Source organism: Cetorhinus maximus, unplaced genomic scaffold (assembly GCF_964194155.1).
Source record: "Cetorhinus maximus unplaced genomic scaffold, sCetMax3.hap1.1 HAP1_SCAFFOLD_745, whole genome shotgun sequence".
Lineage (NCBI taxonomy): Eukaryota > Metazoa > Chordata > Chondrichthyes > Lamniformes > Cetorhinidae > Cetorhinus > Cetorhinus maximus.
Window position 1 is genome coordinate 46,835 of NW_027596687.1, and position 7,996 is coordinate 54,830.

The 7,996-nt window shown below is 47.0% G+C and overlaps 1 long non-coding RNA gene across 1 annotated transcript; it reads left to right on the forward strand.

Moving 5' to 3' along the window:
• The first annotated feature begins 1,302 nt into the window (after positions 1-1,302).
• Positions 1,303-5,666, forward strand: LOC144674664 (uncharacterized). Its single transcript, XR_013574604.1, has 3 exons — positions 1,303-1,764; positions 2,818-2,924; positions 4,810-5,666. It is a non-coding gene; the product is annotated as an uncharacterized LOC144674664 (long non-coding RNA).
• Positions 5,667-7,996: the final 2,330 nt, after the last annotated feature.

Genomic DNA, 7,996 nt, shown 5'->3' on the forward strand with positions numbered 1-7,996 from the left:
AGCTGCTAGGTAGTTGTCCATTTTCACCCTACTTCTTGAATGCTCTATTAAAAAATGCAAATGCACGATATTCCTCTTACATCTCAAAACTAGCACACATCAAAGCACCCAGGCTAGCTGGCCTTAATCCAAATAAGACACACCCACAGACTAAACCTCTATTTTAAAATAAAAGTATTTTCTAAAATATTATGTACATTAATAGTTTCATGACACCGGTGGGAAGCCATTCAGATACTTCACATGAGCAAAGGGCTTTATTTAGTTTGCCCACATGTTAACACTCCATCTTTAAAGGTTCAAAGGATTTGATCCACAATCAGAGGATTGCTAGTGGCAAAAGATGGTTTAAAAGCCACCAACTCACCCCATCTGCTGAGATTCCGCTGAGTTCAGATCTAACTCTAGGGGTTTGTTCTGCTGTTCATTACACCCAGGAGAGAATTATGGTGGAGCCCAGAGTAACTTGGTCGCTGTATCAATTGATTCAACAATTTTAATGCCTTTCCCCAATGGCACCCATCGTATCTGATTACATGACAGAAGTTTCTCTCCGACATTTTCGCCCTTCAATGGCAGATCGATCACCCAGCATTCGCTGCGGGACAGAATGTGCCCTATTCTCACGAGAAAAGTTCCTGGCACATGCGCACTGTTGTATGTGCTTGGAGCGTGCGCATTGCGGTTTGTTTCATGAGCATGCGTACCGCTGGTCTGCGACTGATGGTGCTCAGTGCGGTTGCGAAAATGTTGAGTGGAGCAAACTAACAGAGTTAGTGGGTGTGTGAGGAGGAATGGAGCCAGCGGAGTGGGCAGGGAGGCTTCATAAAGACACAGGGCAGGTTGAAGACCCCAAGAAGGTACGGGGTTTGCGGTTGCGGAGAACGGGCCGAAAAAGTCTGGATTTCTCCCTACGTCAGGCCCGAGGCAACAGCCGCCATCTTTATAGTGGGCAATAAGCAGAAGAGCGCATGCGCGGTCATCCTGTTCCAGGTGGCAGGAGGAGAGAATGTTGTACATTTCTATCCTGGACTGACAGGGATGGTTTTTGGAAACTTTTTACAGGAGGTTAGAAGGGGAGGATTTACACACAGCAAACTCAAAGCAAGAGAAATATTTGTCTCTTCTCAATTTATGTCCTGGATTGAGAGTGATGGATTGTTTCTAAACTCCTTTTTCACAGAATTACTGAATCACACAGTGCAGAAGAGGCTCTTCGGCCCATCGAGTCTGCACCGACACGTGAGAAACACCTGACCTACCTCCCTAATCCCATTTACCAGTAATTGGCCCATAGCCTTGAATGTTATGACGTGCCAACTGCTCATCCAGGTACCTTTTAAAGGATGTGAGGCAACCCGCCTCCACCACCCTCCCAGGCAGCTCATTCCAGACCGTCACCACCCTCTGGGTAAAAAAGTTTTCCCTCCCATCCCCCCTAAACCTCCTGCCCCTCACTTTGAACTTATGTTCCCTGGTGACTTACCCTTCAACTAAGGGGAACAGCTGCTCCCTATCCACCCTGTCCATGCCCTTCATAATCTTGTACACCTCGATCAGGTCGCCCCTCACTCTTCTCTGCTCCAACGAAAACAACCCAAGTCTATCCAACCTCTCTTCATAAACTTAAATGTTTCTTCCCAGGCAACATTCTGGTATATTAAATGGGAAGGATTTGCAGATTGGAAACAGAAACCAAACGTCACATTAAAATCTGACAGAATGACTTGATTCATCGGAACTTGATATTATCGGCCTCTAAGGGTGAGCATTGAGTTCCAGGTCATTGCCACTCGCTGTGTAAAATTTTTTTCCTCACATGCTCCCTGTAGATCTTGTCTCAAATCTTAAATCTGTAATCCCTTAAATCTGTAGTCCTGTAATCCTTTTGCAATCAGATACTGTGAACAGCTTTTCTTTAACTATGTTATGTAAGCCAATTATAAACTGGTACACCTCTATCAAATCTTCCCTCAATCTACTTTGTTCCAAGGAGAACAACCCCAGTTTCTCCAAACTAACCATACAACTAACATCCCTCATTCCTCGACCCATTCTGGTAAATCTCCTCTGCCCCCTCTCGAGGACCCTCCACATCCTTCATAATGTGTGGTGATCACTGGTTTGCACAGACCCAGATGTTCTGTGTTTGTCTGTGACATCATCACACATCGACAATTACACTGTGACATCATCACACATCAACAATTACACGCTGACATCAACCCGCTCCCCATGTATTTCCTCAACTGGCAGATTTTTCTCTGACTCCAGTGCTTCTGATATCATTCTAGCTGCAGGATCCAGCAGGAGAGTTTAACATTGCAAACTCTGAATTTATTTCAGAGCTGCATGTTTTTGACCATTCATCCACAATCAAGACCTTTAGTGCTGTGCTCTGTTATCTGTAAGAGGTTTCATGCCTCAGGGGCTGGTGTGACTTCTTTACTGTGGATCTAAATCCATGTTCATCCATTCCTCTGTTTCACCTCTGCCCTCCCTGATCACCTTTCTGCCATTGTCTAACTTCCTCTGTCTCTAATAAAGGGTGTATTTTAGCTCCATTTCGGATTTTACTGTTACTTCTGCCGACAGTGTCTAAATGAAGTTTCCATCACTCCCCAACCCTGACCGTGTGCTGATGACTTCCCAGCTTTACATTCCCATCTTTCATAGTTAGGAATTGTTTTTCCTGTGCTATAGTCCATTTCTCTTCCACTTCTGAGCTTATATTGACCATCAAATTCTGTGTAATTTTTATTCTCTGTAATCCATTCTGCATGGCCTGAAATGATAACTCTGTTTCTCTCTCCACAGATACCAGCAAATATTGCCAATCCCCAGTCGCCTGTGGGGAAGATGATGTTTGATCTTCTTGAACCGCTGCAGTCCGTGTGGTGAAGGTGCTCCCACAATGCTGTTAGGTAAGGAGTTACAGGTTATTCACCCAGTGATGATGAAGGAACAGTGATATATCTCCAAATCAACAACAATTTGTCTTACACGGAAAGTGCTACAGAAACACAATGTTCCAAGGCATTTCACAGAAGTGTTGCAAAACAAGGTTTGACACTGAGCCACATGAGGAGATATTAGGGCAGGTGACCAAAAGCTTGGTCATATGGGTCGGTTTTAAGGAGTATCTCAAAGGGGAGAAAAAGAGGTGGAGAAGTTTAGGGAGGAAATTCCAGAGCTTGTGGCCAAGGCAAATGAAAGAATGGTCACCAATGGTGGAGTGATTAAAATCAGGAATTCTCAGGAGGCCGGAATTAGAGGAGCTGAGATACCTCAGAGGGTTGTGAGACTGGATTACAGAGATAGGGAGGGTGAGACCCTGGAGGGATTTGAAAAGACGGATGAGAAATTAAAAAGTTTGCTTCTTATCCTGGAGCCTTTGTAGGTCGGTGAGCACAGGGGTGATGGGTGAACAAGACTTGGTGAGAGTAAGCACACGGGCAGCAGAGTTTTGGATGACCTCAAGATTACAGGGAGGGTGAATGTGGGAGGCCGGCAGTGAGTGTGTTAGGATAGTTAAGTCCACAGGTAACAAAGGAATGGATGAGAGTTTCAACAGCAGATGAGCTGAGACTGGGCTGGGGTCGGGCGATGTTACTGAGGTGGAAAAAGGCGGTCTTGGTGATGATGTGGATCTGTGGTTGGAAGCTCATCTTGGGGTGAAATATTTCACCATGGTTGTGAACAGTCTGGTTCAGCCTCAGACAGTTGTCAGGAGAGGGATGGAGTCGGTGGATAGGGAGTGGAGTTTGTAGCGGGGACTGAAGACAATGGCTTCAGTCTTCTCAATATTTAAATGGAGGAAATTTCTGTACATCCAGTACTGGATGTCAGACAAGTCAGGATGGTTTGTGACTTGGAGGGGAACTTGGAGGTGATGGTGTTCACATACACCTGCTACCCTGGTCCTTCTGGGTGGTGGAGGTTGAGGGTTTGGGAAGTTTTGTCAGAGTTCTGGTTTAGTTGCAGATCTGTAACAACCCTCCCCTCATCCTCTTCCTCTCCCACTCCCCTTCTCTCTCTGCCTCTCCCACTCCCCTTCTCTCCCTGCCTCGCCCACTCCCCTTCTCTCTCTGCCTCTCCCACTCCCCTTCTCTCTCTGCCTCTCCCACTCCCCTTCTCTCTCTGCCTCTCCCACTCCCCTTCTCTCTCTGCCTCTCCAACTCCCCTTCTCTCTCTGCCTCTCCCACTCCCCTTCTCTCTCTGCCTCTCCTACTCCCCTTGTCTCTCTTTCTCTCCCACTCCCCTTCTCTCTCTGCCTCTCCCACTCCCCTTCTCTCCCTACCTCACCCACTCCCCTTCTCTCTCTGTCTCTCCCACTCCCCTTCTCTCTCTTTCTCTCTCTGTCACATAGAATTCTCCAGCCCAGCAAGTTGTGGATGCTCCATCATTGAATATGTTTCAGGCTGAGATGGGGAGATTTTTGGTCTCTCAGGGAGTCGAGGGATATGGGGAGTGGGCGGGAAAGTGCAGTTGAAGCCCAAATTCAGCCACGATCGTATTGAATGGTGGAGGAGGCTCGACGGGATGTCAGGACTTCTCTTGATCACTACTTATGCTCCTAAAGAGACCAGAGTCTTGTGTAGGCCCAGACCGGGTGGCAGGTTCCCTTCCCTGATGGATATTAGTGAACCAGTTGGGTTTTTATGACGATCCAGCAGTTTTCATGGTCACTTTTTCCTAGTGCCGGCCCCACAAATGCCCAGATTCATTCAGCTCAATTTCACAACCTGCCTTTGTGTTTTTGTGGGTTCTCTCTCACTCCTTTTTTTCTGTTTTAAATCAATTTCACAGGGTATTAGAAGGGGAGGATTTGCAGTCGGGAAACTGAAACCAAACATCACATCAGGATCTGACGGAGTCGCCCTATTGAACATGGACGGACAAAGCACCGTTCACAGTGGGGACACACCGTGGAAATGTGGGGATTGTGGAATGGGATTCAGATTCCCGTCTGAGCTGGAAACTCATCGACGCAGTCACACTGGGGAGAGACCGTTCATCTGCTTCGTATGTGGGAAGGGATTTACTCGATTATCCAACCTGCTGAGACACCAGTGATTTCACACTGGAGAGAAGCCGTTCGCCTGCCCCGATTGTGGGAGTGGAGTTACGCGATCATCAGGGCTGGTACAACACCAGCGAGTTCACACAGGGGAGAGACCGTTCACCTGTCCTGAGTGTGGGATGGGATTCATTCAATTATCACCTCTGCTGACACACCAGCGAGTTCACACTGATGAGAGACCTTTTAAATGCCCAGACTGCGGGAAGTGCAAAAAGTTTCTGGGAACCTGATGCGCCATCAACGTGTTCACACTGACGAGAGACCATTCAGGTGCTCTCACTGTGGGACTGGGTTCAGGGAATCATCTCAACTCACTGTACACCAGCGAACTCACACTGGGGAGAGGCCGTTCACCTGCTCCAAGTGTGGGAAGGGATTCACTCGGTGATCCAGCCTGCTGAGGCACCAGCAAGCTCACAAGTAACTCAGAACATTGAGTGGATTTTCCTGTTAGTCACATCCAGGACTGAACCATGTACATTGGGGTCTGTTTCTGCTGATGTTAGTAAATTTCAGCCCAGTTATAGGTGTTAATATTAAAAAAAATATATGACAAAGTCGAATAAATCAGCTTTGTATGAAATACAGTGAGTTGAATCTTTTTAGTGGCTCTAACACAAGTTAGTTCATGTTGAAGGACCCTCCCTCTCCCCTGCCTCCTCCGCCCTCACCTCCAACAACAAGTGTGAGGAGCCCATGGAGCTTCTTTGTCACTAAGATTGAGACAATCCGATCAGCTGCCTCTGCTGCTTCCCTCCCTCCCACTAGCCCACTTGGTCAAACTGTCTCTAAAATTCGCCTTGTCTGAGCTCTGAACTCACATCTTCCTCCAGTTTCTCTCTCATCTCCCCTCATGGCCTTTCTCAGTGCTCATCTTGTCCATGAGACCCACCTCCTGCCCCATCGATCCTATTCCCACTAAACTGCTGATCATCTAATTTCTCCATGTAGCTGATATTGTTAATGGTTCTCTCTCTCTCTCCTGGGACTGTCCCTCTCCACCTCTAAATCCACCCGTCATCACTCATTCTAAAAAAACACCCTGTGACCCCCCCACCGTCTTTGCAAACTTCTGTCCCAGCTCCAACCTCCCTTTCCTCTCTAAAGTCCTTGTACTTGGTGTCCCCCAAGGATCTATTTTTGGCCGCTCCCATTTCTCATCTCCATGCTGCCACTAGGTGACATCATCCAAAAGCACCGTGTTAGTTTTTACATGGACACTGACAACACCCAGCTCTACCTCACCACTATTCCTCCCCATTCCTCCACTGATGCTAAATTATCAAACTGCTTATCCCACATCCAGTACTGGATGAGCAGAAATTTCCTCCAATCAAAAATTGGGAAGACCAAAGCCATTGCCGTCAGTCACCACTACAAATTCCGTTCCCTAACTACCGAGTCCATCCCTCTCCCTGGGAACTGTCTGAGACTGAACCACATTGTTCACAATCTTGATGTCATATTTGACTCCAAGATGAGCTTCTGACCACATATCTACACCATCACTAACACCAGATATTTCAATCTCCATAACGTCGCCTGACTCCACCTAACCCCAGCTTATCTGCTGCTCAAACCCTCATCTATGTCTGTGTTACCTTTAGACTCGATGATTCCAATACGTTCCTGGCCGGGCTCTCACATTCACCCCGTCCCACACGGAATCATGAGATCATCAAAAACACTGTGCCTGTGTGTTCTCACCTCAAATCCTGTTCACCCATCACCCCTGTGCTCATTGACCCACATTGGCTCCTGGTCAAGCAATGTCTCCATTCTAAAATTACATACTTGTTTCAAATTCCTCCATGGCCTCATCCCTCTCTATCTCTCTAATCTCCAGTCCTACAACCCTCCAAGGTTTCAGCACTCATCCTCCTGGCCTCGTTGGCATCCCTGACTTTAATTACTCCGCCACTGATGGCTGTGCCTGGTGTGAAGCTTTGAAATTCTCTCCCTCAACTTCTCCACCCCTCCACCTCTCTCTCCTGATTAAAGATGTTGGTTAAAATCTACCTCTTCAATCACGGCTTTGTCCACTTACCCGAATATCGCCCTCTGTGACTTGTCAGTTTTTTCTTTACGGAACTTCTCCGAAGCACCTTGGGATGTTTTATATAAGTTGTTTCTGTTTCATGACAGCCTGTTTGTGCACAGCAAGATTCCACAAACAGCAATCAGACTAACTGATTAATCTAGTTTTTTTGGTGGTGTTAGTTAAAGCACAAATGTTGGTCCCACTGCACCAGGAGAACTCCCCTGTGGACAGGATGTGGAGTTGTTGAGCTCTCCTGAGTTGAGAGTGGAGCTGATTGAGCTGTCAGGCCTGCAGTGTACCTTGAAGAACCGCTGTTTGGGATCTTACCTCTTAATCCGCTGTCTGGGATCTTTCCCCTTAATTCACTGGCTCCCAGCTGAAGTTGTTTCTGCAGTTAAACAGTTAACTTTGAATATCTATCCCAATTTAACCTTTGGAGCAAAATGTGCAACTTTAAATCAGCTGTAAAAGAGAAAGATAATTCACGCTAATGCATTTGGGGAGGGCAAACAAAGCTGGAGAATATACAATAAACAGGAGAATATTGGGAGGGGTAGAGAAAGTGAGAGACCTTGGAGGCCATGTCCACAGGTCCCTGAAGGTGGCAGGACAGGTGGATCAGGTGGTAAAGAAAGCATATATTTATCAGAACTCACCATACACCAGCACATTCACACTGGGGAGAGGCCATTCACCTGTACGGAGTGTGGGAAGGGATTCACTCAGTTATCCAGCCTGCTGAGACACGAACAAACTCACACTGAGGGGAGGCCATTCAGCTGCTCCGAGTGTGGCAAGAGATTTACTCAGTCATCCCACCTCCAGACACATCAACAAATTCACACTGATTAGAGACCTTTTAAACGTCCAGA